Here is a 17,214-nt window from a genome sequence, read left to right as displayed (position 1 = left end):
ACAGCTATTACCCTTTTGTATAACTTGATCCTCCCTCCTAGATTGTAAGCTCTAAGGAGCAGGGCCCTCTGATTCCCCCTGTCTTGAATTGTATTGTAATGTCTGCCCTAATATTGTAAAGCGATGCGTAAACTGTTGGTGCTATATAAATCCTGTATAATAATAATAATAATAATGTCAGAGTTTTACAATGCCTCATGGAATGTGTAGTTCCGCAACAGCTGGAAGTGCTGTAGTTTGAAGATCCCTGCAATAGAGTGACACTTGAGTGACAGCTCTGAGTCTGTCGGAGCTGCTGATATCACATCCAAGATGAAGACGCCCAATGGAGGCGCCTAATAGCAGTCACAGGACTTTTAGATTTCTATACAAGGGAGGGTTATGAAAGTAAATAACATGCTTAAAAAATGCAAAATGCACATATCATGGTCTGGTGACATGGTCCTCATAAGAGAAGTCAGAAGAAACACTGTCATTTTTGAAACATGGCACCCTCTTGCAACTCTTTCTTTACTTTTTTTATATTGTTCTGTAGAGTTATAAAGCCTGTGACTCTATTCTAGCTTTATTTTACTAAAATAGTCATGTGACACAAAAGGTAGCGCTTGTACAGACGTGCATCAATTTTTAGGTGTGTCTAGGACAACATAGTGAGGGGGAAAGTGTTGGGTAGCGGCGCCACAATGAAATAACAAAAACAAATGATTAATAAACTACACCAATGCTGCACCTAAAATGAGTGAACAATGAATACACAATGCAAAACATATATAAAGGGCCAAAGGAAATCATAAATGAATCAAATAAAATTAATTTACAATGTGTATCTGATTAATAAAGTGCACAATAAATAAACCATCAAAAATATCCATGAAATACATATGTGAACAAATCTTCTTGTGTGTACTCCAACACAGTGAAATTAAAGTACAAACACGCTTCAGTAAGTTAATTTAAAGTGGTTGTAAATCCTTACAAACCACTTTGACCTACAGGTAAGCCTAGATTAAGGCTTACCTGTAGGTCCAAGAAATATCTCCTAAACCTACACGGTTTAGGAGATATTTGCCGACAGACAGGCACCGCTGTCTACGGCGCATACGCCGTAGACAGCGGCATGTAGGCGCACTGAGCGCGCCACAGTTAACGGCGATATGCCGCGAGTGGCGGCTCCCATGCGCATGCGTGGGAGTGATGTCATCGAGACCCACCAAAAAGATGGAGGCTCTGGACTACAGGGGACAGCGGTGACTTCCCTGGCTCCTGTGTCAGGTAAGTGACACATAATGGACTACTATGCGATGCATAGTAGTCCATTATGCTTTACCTTTGCAGGGAATAAAAGAGGAAGTAAACCCATCAGGGTTTACTTCCTCTTTAAAGAGCTTCATCTGAAGTGATAACAAAATGCACTCACCAGATAGCCTCAGCCACAAAGTGACCTCAAAGCATGACTTATAGGAAGGAATCCTTCATTCAATGATGTCTCTCCATTACATATCCCATCTCAATCAAGCAATCATATATAAAGGAAGCTGGATCCCAATCCAATTAGCAGGTATATGAATGTAGGTATCTTCACCTTTTAACATCTCTCCACTGCATATATCAACTTGCATCAAGTGTATCTCCTCTGCTGCTTCGTCCAGTAATGTCTTCTCATTACTGGACAAAGCAGCAGTGGAGATACACTTGATGTATTGATTTGTTTGCACTTTACTTTCACAGTGTTGAAGTACACACAAGAAGATTTGTTCACATATGTATTTCATACTGTGAAAAGGCTTCCTGAAGACATTAACAACAAAACGTACATTGGAGCGGTACCTGGTCACGCATTTCGACGCCACTTCCGGCCCTCTGGTTTGTCGGTCTGAAGGCCTGGAACGCACGCCAATAGCGAATGCGGAAGGACTTTTTCGTTTGGTCGGAGAGTGAGTTTTTCGGTCAAAGCGAGCAGCCCTAGTGCCAGGTTACACAACCACGTAAGGAGCCATTTGGCTGTCTGTTTTTGCATTTATTTTTTATTAAAGTCAGTATTACGCTATGGATCCTTATGTATTATTTTTTCATATCTGCCGCCTGAGTCTGTGAAGGGGGATATATCATCTACTATCATTTCCATCAGTATCCATATGAGCAGGCATTATCCTGTACAGGCGCTGTTTGACTTACTTTTTAATTAAAGTGGTCAAACGAATCTGGTAAGCAGTTTGGACTTGCATCTTCACAACTGGTGTATTGCTGCGTATTTGGTGGAGGGAGTCGCAAGCCTTTCCGATTTGCTGCTATATCATGATTAACATTTGTTTCTACACTTGGATCTGCAGAATTTATCTATGTAGAGACACGTTATTGGGACTTTATTTTTTGATTGGTGGTTCACCAATGTCCAGCATATTTTATTTATTGATATTTTTATTTATTGATATTATATTTGTTTTTGTATATGGTGATTAGACTATTGTTTTAAGCATTTTCTATCAATTATTGATGATGGTGGATTCATATTTCACATTTTGATTATTTCAGAGCGCCCCTTAATTACTGCCACTATGTATTTCATGTAAATTTTTGTTGGTTTATTTTTTGTGCACTTTATTAATCAGATACACATTGTAAATTCATTTTATTTGATTCATTTATGGTTTCCTTTGCGCCCTTTAAATATTTTTTGTAGGGCAACATGGTGTCTAAATACAGCCCTCACTGCACTGATCATGTACAGCATTTTTAGCTTTATTTACCCGCATTTCTGCACCAGAATTACACTTAAGACAAAATGCACATAAATGTAAGATGGGAGAGCGCAAACAAAGGGCTAATTTATCATACACAGCCATATAGTGCTGTTAGATGCCGTACACACCACACTAATATATTACTGTGGATTGAATAGGTCAGTGTTTGTATGTGGCAATGAACATTACTATTCCGTAGTATGACAAATATACCCGCATAATTCTACAAATTCCCATATGGTCATAAGAGCACCAAAGTGCTCTATCTTATACTGTTCTATTTTAGAATATAAGAAAACTGAAAAATAAATTAAGCTTTGGCGCTAAAACCTAAATGGTGTACTAAAAATGCTAATATTCTGCAAATTACATAAAATGAAGCCCAATGTGGGAATTTCACCAATACACTGTATATGTGATATTAAAAATATATGTGAATGGGAATGTGTATCCGTTATCTTACATAACAACTATGCACAAGTGTGGTAAAAAATAATAATAACTATGCACAAGTGTGGTAAATAATATGATGAAAAATACAACTAATCTATCACAACTAAAAATGTAAGTGCTTTGGTAAAAAGTGCTTTTGCTCACATAAATGAGCCAATACTTATACTCTAAAAAGTGATAATCAAAAAGGCATTGTGAAACTACCAAGTGAAAACATCAAAAAGATCATATAATGTCCAATCCAAAATATATTATAATGTCCAACTGAAAATATTTATTCAAAGTCGCATCATCTAGTTGCTGAAAAAACGCATAAGACTTTTATCAGATAGGAAGGTGAAGCAAGGTGACTGGTGAAAACAAGGGTTAAATTCCTCTCCGGTGCGCCACTCTGTGTTAGAGAAGAAATGTATATATGCGCTCACCAGACATTAAACCCCCAATGGGTTAGCCAAGCAGTCACAGTATGAGCCACTGTGCAGCTCTCTCAAGGCTCTGCCACCGCTGTGCTGTGGGGATATTTTACACTCTTCCTTCCGTGAATGGTCCGTTTAGCGTTTGTACATGAAGGGAAACAGAAGTACAGCCATGGTGCAATATTGTTGTGTAAACGTACAATGTTTATTAAAATCAGTTTTACTCACAAATTCCAAAAAAGATAGATCGCTGTGAAATATGTTCCGCCGGCGTTACTGCTTGAATAGCAGTGTAAGGTGCACGTTCTAGGCCACGCCCTACGCGTTTCGTCAGAGCGACGTCATCTGGAGCGGCCATATTGGTGCACCTTCACGTTTATGTAGGGTGCAGTGCTCTTCTGCGCTTGCGCGATGTATTAGCGCCATTTTAATTGTGGGAATGCCCTATCCGAGCCGCTGTGCGTCTATATTGTATGGTCTCTTGTGACAGTATAAACGTGGGAAGACTCTTTGCTTATTGTCAATCCAGGGTATGCCGTCTTCTATTGTGTAACGGTCACAATTAAACTTTTGCCTACATGTTTGTAATTGCGGACTCCGGGCATGGTGAGATATAATAATGTAGCACCGCAACCTACATAACTATTCCAGTATACTTATAAAGGGAATATCAGCAATTATGCATGAATACAATTGGTATCTTTCAATATACTCATAAAAAGAGGTTAACCACTGTACATAAAAACAATTAGTAAAATTAATATAAAATTAATACAGTGTATGTAAAAAATATATGTAAAACATACAGAAAAGAAAGGAGAAATTATTAAAATATATAAGGACCAAGTATATAAAATTTAATATAAAATTTAATATATTTAATATATTTAATAGTAATACCCTGACCAGCTGCATATTGCATGTGTTACCTGCTGGGCTTCCTGACTACAGGATTTTTATATGTGTTTATTTTCAGTCTGAATGGTTAAAAACAAGAATACAAAAAACTATATGTCCACTATATTAATAAATGGACATATTCCCCGGTAAAGAGGACAGGAGGAGAGGAAAAAAAACTAAAAGTGAAAAAATGTGTATGTGTGCTACTAAGCTCACACAAATTAGAAAAAACTTTTTTTCTCTTTTACCAATAAGCTGAAATAAATATATTGTGGGGAGATATTGATATCTGCTCATTTTTAAAAGGCCTTATTTTAAAACATTTGTTAATAGGGCAAACTAGATAGAAGAAGTGCAATGAAAGGAAACTAATAGTGAAGTTGAATGGGGAACTCAGTGTTTAGATGTATACCTCGTTTCAAGGCCTTGTGCATGGCCTTACATGTTGCTAGACATATTCTCCAGTAGGGGGCAGACTTTTTTCTGTAATGTCAAACAATTATTGGTAGGGGGGGGAGATGGGAAAGGAAAACCTTCTAGGTTATGGTTCGAATGTTATATTGTGATTTATTGGTTTATTTGGTCTATATTAGTCCTGCCCTGAGCCGATAATGTATAGTTATGAGTTTAGACTGGGGGAGTTTTAAAAGTTCGTTAAAAAACAATTCAAATCCAGCTCTACATTCATTCCCTGGGGTTGGAGGGTGTCTAAATTGTATATCCATTTGGTTTCATTTCTGGATATTTTGATGGTTTTGTCCTCACCTCTCCAGTGGGCCTTTACTTTGTCAATACCATAAAATGTCATCTGTCCTGGGTCACGATTATGGTAATCCCTAAAATGTCTGGAGACACTGTGATTGGGGTACCCTTTTTTGATATTCCTAATATGTTCACCAATTCTAGTTTGGAGTTCTCTCGTGGTGCGTCCTACATATTGTCTAGAGCAGGGGCACTCTATAATGTAGGTGACATAAGTGCTTTTGCATGTAATGAGCTCATTTATTCTATATTCTTTTTTATTTGAAGCTGACTGAAAAGTGGTTCTTTTCTTTTCAGTTTTTTTACTATTTCTACACGGGAGGCATTTACCGCACCTGAAAAAACCTTTCAGATTACCCCCTACTTTAATTTGTTTCGGGGGATCAATGGTGTTTTTAACAAGTTTGTTCCTCAATGTAGGTGCCCTTCTGTAAATGAATCGCGGTTTTTTTGGGAGGATATCTTTGAGTGTGTGATCTGCTTTCAAGATAGGCCAATGTTTCTTGATGATGGATTCCACCTCTTTATGTTGCCTATTGTATCCCGTGAGGAAAGCAACTGATGAGTTGTTAATTCTATCTTGTTTTTTATCTTCCAATAATTTGTTCCGTTCCATTTGTTTTATTTCGTTTTTGAGTTTGCGCAGGCCCCTTTCATCATATCCCTTATTTTTGAACCTTTCTATTATTATTTCCGCTTGTTGTTCGTAGTCAGTGCTTCTGCTGCAGTTTCTGTAAAGTCGCATCAGTTGGCCTTTCGGTATGTTCCCCAACCATTTAGCATGATGACAACTATTTGTGGGAATGTAACCGTTACGGTCGGTGGGTTTGAAGAAAGTGCGTGTGCCCAGTTTGTTTCCTTCCTTGTATATTTGTAGATCTAAGTAATTTACACTATTGCTGTTGTAATTACCAGTAAATTTTATGTTGTAAATATTATGGTTGATCTCGTTGAAAAATTCTTGTAGTTGTTCTGCTGTGCCACCCCATATTATCACGATATCATCTATATACCGTCGGTACATTTTGAGGTTCTCCCTATGTACACCATATATTTGCTCTTCCTCCCATCTATTGAGAAATAAATTCGCTACACTGGGGGCATATTTGGCCCCCATGGCTACGCCTTTGATCTGATTGTAGTATGTTCCCTTATACCAAAAATAATTGTGGTGCATTGCCATTTTAAGACCTTCCGTTAGATATTGTATTTGCTCTTGTTTTAGGTCAGACATCTGTTGCAATGCCCACTCGACGCTACTGAGCCCATCATCCTGTCTTATATTGGTGTATAACGATTCCACATCAATCGTAACCAATAGGTCTTTCTCTTGAATTGTCAGATTTTTCAGTTCTCCAATCAGTTGTTTGCTGTCACGTAAATAAGACTTTCCTTTGATTACCAACGATTCAAGAGAAAGACCTATTGGTTACGATTGATGTGGAATCGTTATACACCAATATAATATATGCCAATATGGCAATGCACCACAATTATTTTTGGTATAAGGGAACATACTACAATCAGATCAAAGGCGTAGCCATGGGGGCCAAATATGCCCCCAGTGTAGCGAATTTATTTCTCAATAGATGGGAGGAAGAGCAAATATATGGTGTACATAGGGAGAACCTCAAAATGTACCGACGGTATATAGATGATATCGTGATAATATGGGGTGGCACAGCAGAACAACTACAAGAATTTTTCAACGAGATCAACCATAATATTTACAACATAAAATTTACTGGTAATTACAACAGCAATAGTGTAAATTACTTAGATCTACAAATATACAAGGAAGGAAACAAACTGGGCACACGCACTTTCTTCAAACCCACCGACCGTAACGGTTACATTCCCACAAATAGTTGTCATCATGCTAAATGGTTGGGGAACATACCGAAAGGCCAACTGATGCGACTTTACAGAAACTGCAGCAGAAGCACTGACTACGAACAACAAGCGGAAATAATAATAGAAAGGTTCAAAAATAAGGGATATGATGAAAGGGGCCTGCGCAAACTCAAAAACGAAATAAAACAAATGGAACGGAACAAATTATTGGAAGATAAAAAACAAGATAGAATTAACAACTCATCAGTTGCTTTCCTCACGGGATACAATAGGCAACATAAAGAGGTGGAATCCATCATCAAGAAACATTGGCCTATCTTGAAAGCAGATCACACACTCAAAGATATCCTCCCAAAAAAACCGCGATTCATTTACAGAAGGGCACCTACATTGAGGAACAAACTTGTTAAAAACACCATTGATCCCCCGAAACAAATTAAAGTAGGGGGTAATCTGAAAGGTTTTTTCAGGTGCGGTAAATGCCTCCCGTGTAGAAATAGTAAAAAAACTGAAAAGAAAAGAACCACTTTTCAGTCAGCTTCAAATAAAAAAGAATATAGAATAAATGAGCTCATTACATGCAAAAGCACTTATGTCACCTACATTATAGAGTGCCCCTGCTCTAGACAATATGTAGGACGCACCACGAGAGAACTCCAAACTAGAATTGGTGAACATATTAGGAATATCAAAAAAGGGTACCCCAATCACAGTGTCTCCAGACATTTTAGGGATTACCATAATCGTGACCCAGGACAGATGACATTTTATGGTATTGACAAAGTAAAGGCCCACTGGAGAGGTGAGGACAAAACCATCAAAATATCCAGAAATGAAACCAAATGGATATACAATTTAGACACCCTCCAACCCCAGGGAATGAATGTAGAGCTGGATTTGAATTGTTTTTTAACGAACTTTTAAAACTCCCCCAGTCTAAACTCATAACTATACATTATCGGCTCAGGGCAGGACTAATATAGACCAAATAAACCAATAAATCACAATATAACATTCGAACCATAACCTAGAAGGTTTTCCTTTCCCATCTCCCCCCCCTACCAATAATTGTTTGACATTACAGAAAAAAGTCTGCCCCCTACTGGAGAATATGTCTAGCAACATGTAAGGCCATGCACAAGGCCTTGAAACGAGGTATACATCTAAACACTGAGTTCCCCATTCAACTTCACTATTAGTTTCCTTTCATTGCACTTCTTCTATCTAGTTTGCCCTATTAACAAATGTTTTAAAATAAGGCCTTTTAAAAATGAGCAGATATCAATATCTCCCCACAATATATTTATTTCAGCTTATTGGTAAAAGAGAAAAAAAGTTTTTTCTAATTTGTGTGAGCTTAGTAGCACACATACACATTTTTTCACTTTTAGTTTTTTTTCCTCTCCTCCTGTCCTCTTTACCGGGGAATATGTCCATTTATTAATATAGTGGACATATAGTTTTTTGTATTCTTGTTTTTAACCATTCAGACTGAAAATAAACACATATAAAAATCCTGTAGTCAGGAAGCCCAGCAGGTAACACATGCAATATGCAGCTGGTCAGGGTATTACTATTAAATATATTAAATATATTAAATTTTATATTAAATTTTATATACTTGGTCCTTATATATTTTAATAATTTCTCCTTTCTTTTCTGTATGTTTTACATATATTTTTTACATACACTGTATTAATTTTATATTAATTTTACTAATTGTTTTTATGTACAGTGGTTAACCTCTTTTTATGAGTATATTGAAAGATACCAATTGTATTCATGCATAATTGCTGATATTCCCTTTATAAGTATACTGGAATAGTTATGTAGGTTGCGGTGCTACATTATTATATCTCACCATGCCCGGAGTCCGCAATTACAAACATGTAGGCAAAAGTTTAATTGTGACCGTTACACAATAGAAGACGGCATACCCTGGATTGACAATAAGCAAAGAGTCTTCCCACGTTTATACTGTCACAAGAGACCATACAATATAGACGCACAGCGGCTCGGATAGGGCATTCCCACAATTAAAATGGCGCTAATACATCGCGCAAGCGCAGAAGAGCACTGCACCCTACATAAACGTGAAGGTGCACCAATATGGCCGCTCCAGATGACGTCGCTCTGACGAAACGCGTAGGGCGTGGCCTAGAACGTGCACCTTACACTGCTATTCAAGCAGTAACGCCGGCGGAACATATTTCACAGCGATCTATCTTTTTTGGAATTTGTGAGTAAAACTGATTTTAATAAACATTGTACGTTTACACAACAATATTGCACCATGGCTGTACTTCTGTTTCCCTTCATGTACAAACGCTAAACGGACCATTCACGGAAGGAAGAGTGTAAAATATCCCCACAGCACAGCGGTGGCAGAGCCTTGAGAGAGCTGCACAGTGGCTCATACTGTGACTGCTTGGCTAACCCATTGGGGGTTTAATGTCTGGTGAGCGCATATATACATTTCTTCTCTAACACAGAGTGGCGCACCGGAGAGGAATTTAACCCTTGTTTTCACCAGTCACCTTGCTTCACCTTCCTATCTGATAAAAGTCTTATGCGTTTTTTCAGCAACTAGATGATGCGACTTTGAATAAATATTTTCAGTTGGACATTATAATATATTTTGGATTGGACATTATATGATCTTTTTGATGTTTTCACTTGGTAGTTTCACAATGCCTTTTTGATTATCACTTTTTAGAGTATAAGTATTGGCTCATTTATGTGAGCAAAAGCACTTTTTACCAAAGCACTTACATTTTTAGTTGTGATAGATTAGTTGTATTTTTCATCATATTATTTACCACACTTGTGCATAGTTATTATTATTTTTTACCACACTTGTGCATAGTTGTTATGTAAGATAACGGATACACATTCCCATTCACATATATTTTTAATATCACATATACAGTGTATTGGTGAAATTCCCACATTGGGCTTCATTTTATGTAATTTGCAGAATATTAGCATTTTTAGTACACCATTTAGGTTTTAGCGCCAAAGCTTAATTTATTTTTCAGATTTCTAATCTATTCCCATCTTGAGGGATAGGTTTCAAGCACAGGCAGCTTTAACCCTTCACAGTTCACTTTATTGTAGTCATTTTAACATTTAAACTTATTTAAACTTGTCTAGCAAACAGGTAAATTTGTCCATAGCGCAATCTTATCTTTTCTTTTTGCTATTTTAGAATATATGATTTTTTATTTTTTTTTGACCATAATAAACCTAATATATTTAAAAAAAAATATGATTACTTTTACCTCTTATGGAACAAATATATGAAAGTATGTGTTAAAGCCCAACTCTGAGCTTGATCATTTCTTTGTATTAAGACGTGTAATGCCGGCCATACACGGTTCGAATTTCTAAAGAATTTTCTTTCGAAAATCGTATCTAAGAATTTTCGTATTAATTTCGCACCATTAGTGGGCTGCAGCAACAGCCGATTTTTGTGCGGAAATAAAATTTGAGGAATCGGACATGTTGGAAATTTTTTGAAAAGCCAAAGATTTTCTAATCAATGATGGGAGAATCCTGCGAGAAATGTAATAAGAAAAGAAAATGTACAGAGATAAAAGAAAATTTACAGAGAGAAAAGAAGATTCCCAGCCAAGAAAATTATTTTCTGTAGCAACATGAGGTGAAATTGAAGGCTTGGTGGGACGAATTTCGAAAATCAATGGTGGCATCATCGGATCACAAAAAAAACGAATTTTCTGATTTTGAAAAGAAAATTCGTTTGAAATTCGACCGTGTATGGCCTGCATAAGTAGCTTTTTACCTTAGCTGTGTGGCAATATTCAGGTGCATTTCTTCCAACAGGTTTAGTTCAATCCAAGTTTATTTGATTTTTATAGTAGCAGTAAGATTCTAGTACAGAAAAGTAGGTAAACAAGGGTTACAGGGTTTGGGATAAATGGTGTAACATTATAAAACCAGGAAAAAATGCTTGGGTGGCATATTTCACTTGATAAAAAGATTTTAGGACATAGCTATGTCATAAGTCATATATCACTCAAAAGTCTATCAATATAGGAAATGATCCAGTTTGGTTGTTTGGTTAATCTATAGGTGTTTACCATAGTCATTGTGGTAGTGGATGCATAACTAGGAACTGTGGATAAAGGCTACTTGAGATACAGTAAAAAATAGGCTTCATTCAGAAATCCAGTCTTTGAAAGTGGGAAAGAGTCACAACATTGATGAAAACCCAAGTTTTCCTAAATTGTTCTGGTCTATCACTTTCCTGATATAGCAGATGTTCCAGGTTCCTGGTAGAGCCTAGTTCCATTGACAATTTTGACAGTGAGGGAATAATTACCGATTTCTAGTGGTGGGGAATTACCACACTAGCAGCAGAATGGAAATGGCAAAGGGCACCATTGGATGATTTGAAGGGGCAGAGTATCATGAAGAATATTGCTATCTGTTTGGGAGTTAAGTCATCATAATCTTACAGTATAGATCAGGATTTTTTGTCCAGAATGCCTTGTCTTATAACAGTTTTAAAAATGTTCCTTTAGTTTTTCTGGATAATTTAGGTCCTATAGACACCAATACTGGTGTTGTCTCTGACCCCTTCTCTGCTTGGCCATTCCCATAGTTTCACAAAAAAATTAATAGTTCCCCTCCTGTATACCGGGAGCGGTGCTGTGTGTGCCCTAGGGGGCACGCTGCACGCCATTAGGCTGGTGATGTACATGCATGTGATCCAGTCTGCTCATGCCACCCTGCCGCAGTAAATGTACTGCATGTGGTGTTAAGGAAGAGTACATTAAAGTGGAAGTAAACCCATTGATTTAAACAGTTAAAAAAAAAAGGCATGCCGAGAACGCTAACTGCACATTGGCTGTGCTCTCAGACAAACTATCAAACCATCCAATGGCTGGTGTCATAACGAATCACATGTGCAGCACCATAACAGTTGAAGATTAAACAGAGGCAAAGATGGCAGCTTCCTTGGCTGAAAACGACAGGGGAGTTTACTTCCACTTTAAGCTTAACCTAAATACAGTAGCAGTACTGCAATCTGATATTTTTCAACATGTAAAAGGGTTTTTTAGGTAGTGTTGGCTGCAACACCTGAATTTTTTTATTACGTGATAAAAGACCTGAATTGACAGTGGAAGTAGTAGCCAGATATGTAGACATTATAGGAATTGTTATTATTATTCATTGAGGACGTTATAGGAATTGTTATAATTATTCATTGAGGTACACAGGATTTCAAGACATTTGGATTATTCTGTCACCTACTAGGAAATTTGGGCACTGGCAAACAAAAAAGCAGTGACCACTCTGGTTTAAAGCGGAGGTCCACCCTAAAGTGGACCTTCCGCTCATCGGAACCCTCCCCCCCTCCGGCACCACAATTGGCACCTTTCAGGGGGGAGGGGGGTGCAGATACCTGTACAGTACAGGTATCTGCACCCACTTCCGGGATAGCTCTCTGCGGAAAGGGGCGTAGATTACGCCCCTTTCCGCAAGTGCCCGCCCCTTTCCACAAGTGCCCCGCTGCCTGCTGGGAAACACACAGATCCCAGAGGCAGCGGGGACCGTCCTTATTGCGCAGCGCGACTCGCGCATGCGCAGTACGGAACTGGGAAATGAAGCCGAAAGGGTCCATTTCCTGATTCCCATACCCAAGATGGCGGCGGCAGCACCCGAGAGACGATCTAGAGATCGGCTTCGGGTGCCGACATCGCGGGCGCGCTGGACAGGTAAGTGTCACTATTTTAAAAGTCAGCAGCTGCAGTATTTGTAGCTGCTGGCTTTTAAAAAAAAAAAAAAAATGCGGAGTCCCGGCGGACTCCCGCTTTAACACCTCTTTTTCTAAGCATGCCCCAGTTTGGTTGCCAGTGTCCTAGGTGGATGGATGCCTTTTCTCTATCGAGAAAAGTGGAATTGTTTTTTCTGCATTAAAAATTAATATTTTTTCTTCAGTCAAGATTCTCCTACACACTGTTTGACCTATTCACTCTGCACAGCTATCTGGATTGGTGTATCATCAGTCCTAGATTTGGAGACTGGACCCAGACCCCACTGGATGGATAATTGCATGGCTAGCCTGGAATAAGACCTTTGGACACTGGCCTCTGCGTTGTGGCCTGTTATTTGAGTCCACTGTTACTCGAGTCTACTGTTAGCTACAAAATGCTTTCTAGAGTGATAGCACAGCCTTTGGTGTGGCCCAGTGTGTGAAGAGCTACTTTGTGGGTAGACTGTGTCAGCCAAGCACCAGGAGCTATCTTGTGAATATAACCATTGAGCACCATTGTTTTTCCTATTTTCTTCTGTTGGTTAATGCTAAAAGATTTTGAACAATGACATAATCTCTCAGATGAAGTGGTGGTCTGAGCATGGTAGGGGTGAAAAAATGTATTGTTGGCCAGCTACAGGCAAATGGAGAAGGTTTGGAAAGACAGAGACTCATTCCCAAGAAAGGGACATGCTTTGACAACCCAGGTAAAGTAGCTAGCCCTGTTAAACAACCCCCCCCCTTTTTATTTTTTATGTTTAATACATAGCTTATATGGGGAATATCCATATACTGAAGTGCTACCATTTTTTTAGTGTAGTCTAACCACTTAACATGATATTTTTCATGACAGATGGCCTTTAGGAACGAACAAATGACACGTTAATTTTAATCATTTGTTAATTGTAATCATTTGTTCAATTATAACTGTTCTTTCACCAGAAAATATACATTTGTACTTGCGAAAAAAATGCCTATATGATGAGTTTATCTTTCTGAAGAGAAGTTCTGTTTTCAGCAATACCGCCTACAGCTTCCTGATTCTAAGAGCGTCTGGCTGTGGTTTTAAGTCTGCTCCTGGGAGACAAAATGCTCATTCAGCTTAATGCAGAGCAGGTCTCTAACCTCCAAACAGCCACCTCCTAGTGATGACTAGAAATTAGCTTACGTTTGTTCTGAACTGCATCCGGGTGCAAACCTGTTGTCATTTTTGGTTCAATAAGCTGTGAGTGGTGGATTCCCTACCCCACAGCTTATGTATACAAAGGGGCAGGGATCCTTATGATATTATTAAACCAATATGGGCATATGCCTGCAGCTCATTGGACCAAGAATGACAGTTGACTTCTGTGTCCGGACCTGAACCTGGTTCCAAACCATGGTGGTGAACAAGAACAGCTTCTTTACCAATAAGATGAATACAACCAGAAGGCCAAATCATGCTGCTGAAAACAAGATTTACCTTCATTTACAGTCCAGCTCCAGGTAATGTTTGTTTGCTAGTCTGAGAGAGTTATGCCTTGTATACACGTTTGGAAATTCCAACGGAAAAAGGTCCGATTGGATTATATTGTCGGAAAATCCGATTATGTGTGGGCTCTATCGGACTTTTTCTGTCGGTAATTCAGACGGAAAAAATTTGAGAAATCTGATCAGATTTTTTCCGATCGTTTGTAGAGGATCCTGATCGGACAAAGTGCCACGCATGCTCAGATCAAATTACGAGACCAAAGCTATTAGCTACTAGCCACAATGTAGTCCCGTCATAATGAATGAAAGTCATCATGTTCTGAATGATAGGATTTTCTGACAACTTTGTCTGACCATGTGTACGCAACACCAGTTTTGGACAAAATCTGTTGGAGAAAATCCGATGGATTTTGTGGTTGGAATGTCCGACCGGGTGTACAAGGCATAAGTGTTAGATTCTTAGCTAGATTTTTAATTTTGTCGGGTTGTGAATAGTGCCCTGGTCTAGTTCAAAGATAACTAAACCCAACAACAAAAAAGTAATATATTAGGGCTTACCAGTCTTTAGCGATAGTGCCTGCTTTAGTTTTCTTTTTGTAGGTAAGTACATATCTTTCCAGAAATGCACTGGCATGTAAGCTTAACAGAAAGTACAACCTTTTCTTTCTTGTGTAAACTACTAATTCAGTCATTCTCCCATGTAATGGAAATAAACAAAGGCAGACATTTTTGAAGTCCAGCTTGGGTGCCAACCATGGCTGGCTCCATAGTGGAGGAGTGAATGTAGCCACCCGGGGACAAGAAGTGTGTGATTCTCATTGTTATTAGGTGAAATTAAAGAAATGAATACCTGAAAAAAGACCAAAAACTAATAAAGCCACCACACCTAAGATTTAGTAGACTGCAAAATACTACTTTTTTGGTTTTGGTTGAGATACACTTTAGGGGGATTTCCTCTCAGTTTCTAATATATCTGACACCCATCATCTGAACATGAAGTGGGTGGAAATCCCCCCTAGAAGGGACACAGACAGCCATACAGTATAATCCTATTCAAAGTTCTATTTACATCTTCCACATCTTCCCAATTTCTTTATCTGTTTGATATCTGTAAACAGACCAGAAGTGGGGAAATTTCCTCTCATTTATTGTTCTGTCTGACCTGACACCCATAAAAACAGATAGGAACTTCGAAAACATTCCCAAACAAGGAAAGAGACAGCAATACATTGCCTCTTCATTAAAACTACTGAACACAGAGTACTCTCACGTTGTGAAGCAGTAAACTCAATTTACTAAATAATCTCTTGGAGTGTGGATTTTCCAAGTGTACCATCTGTGTCTCTGTGGACACCCACCACTTTGAAATTCTAAGGGCACTGCAGCACACATAAAGAATATTGGAGCAATATTAACCTGACAAAGGTTAAACCTTTTTTCCACTCTTTTTAAAAAAACAAAAAGAAACCTTGGTTGGAGTTTGACTTTAATGGTCACTTACTACCGTAGGTTAGTGAGCCTGATGTGAAGAGGAAAGCCTCTTGTACAGCTCCCACTTAGGAGCCACTGGTAGTGAGACAGCAGCCACGGGAGCATGGTGGGTTATGAGTGCCTGCGATCAGTCCAGTAGTCTGCATGGTAGCCGTTGTCAGCAGGCAGATTTGGCAGCAAGACAAGCTAGTGACCGATGAATTGGCACATAGCTTGGTTGGCAGCAGACTGTGGAAGTGCAGCAAGAAGCAGAAGCCAGATCGGGCTGGATAAGAAGGGTACAGGGTCAGACAAGCCGGGTTGGTAACAGGCAGGCAGATCAGGCATAAACAGCAGGCAGAAGGGTAGATAACAGGCCAATGTCAGTAATGGTGAGGCAGATCAGGAAGGAACAGGAGGCAGAGGCAGAATCCAGGAACAAAGCCAAGGTCAGGGTAGGTAGCAGCCAAATGTAGTCAGGACTGGAGCAAGCCTGGGTCAAGATCAAAGGTCAGGCACAGGAATTGGGGATAAAGACACAGAATGCTGTAGACCAAACAGCAATGAGCTAATGCTGCTGCCTTGTTTAACCTCCCTAGCGGAAAACATGAGTCTGGCTCGGGCTGCAATTTCAGTACCACGAGCAGTAACCCCGAGCCAGACTCGGGATCGCATCGCTGGATAAAGGGAGAGGTTACTTACCTTGTCCCCTGGATCCAGTGATGTCCCCCCGCTGTGTGTGCGAGCTGTCCTCCACTCGATTCACACAGTGCCCGAGTGCCGCCAAGCTCCATTCCCTGAGACGTTGCGACGCACGGGAGCGGAGATCGGCACCAAATTAAAAAAAGTAAAAATACACAAAACACATTCAGTACTGTAATCTTACAGATTACAGTACTGTATAAAAAAAATACACCCCCCCCCCCCCCCCTTTGTCCCTAGTGGTCTGTGCAGTGCCCTGCATGCACTTTTATATTATAAATACTGTTTTTTTTCTGCCTGGAACTTGGAGATTGTCCATAGCAACCAAAAAGTTTTATTATTATTTATTATATTATAAACTTTATCATACCCGGGATGTCTATAGAGAACAGATTTAAGAGAGTTATTCCTAAGAATTGCAGGCCTACAATATAAAACGCCAAATTTCCATGCAAAATAATTGTACCGCTTTCAGCACCTAAAATCAGAAATAATCATACCACCAGGGAGCTTAAATAGCCCATTTGGTGCCAGAATTGGTAACAGGCGCTCACTCTATTTCACCTGGACTTGCGCATGCATATTTGTGTTTGTGTGCACATTCGCGTGCACCTATGCCCACATCTATGCACATCTGCTCAGCCAGTGACTGGCCTGTGCATGCGCA

General features: G+C 39.1%; 1 protein-coding gene across 9 annotated transcripts in view; it reads left to right on the top strand.

The window, feature by feature from the left end:
- HDAC9 (histone deacetylase 9) overlaps window positions 1-17,214 on the top strand; it is an 880,403-nt gene that overhangs the window by 250,242 nt on the left and 612,947 nt on the right. The window lies entirely within an intron of this gene.

Source organism: Lithobates pipiens, unplaced genomic scaffold, assembly GCF_037356315.1.
Source record: "Lithobates pipiens isolate NorthernLeopardFrog02 unplaced genomic scaffold, aLitPip1_a1.2 Scaffold_19, whole genome shotgun sequence".
NCBI classification, from domain to species: domain Eukaryota; kingdom Metazoa; phylum Chordata; class Amphibia; order Anura; family Ranidae; genus Lithobates; species Lithobates pipiens.
Note: the sequence above shows the minus strand (reverse complement) of the source record. Positions and strands in the feature narration are given on the sequence as shown.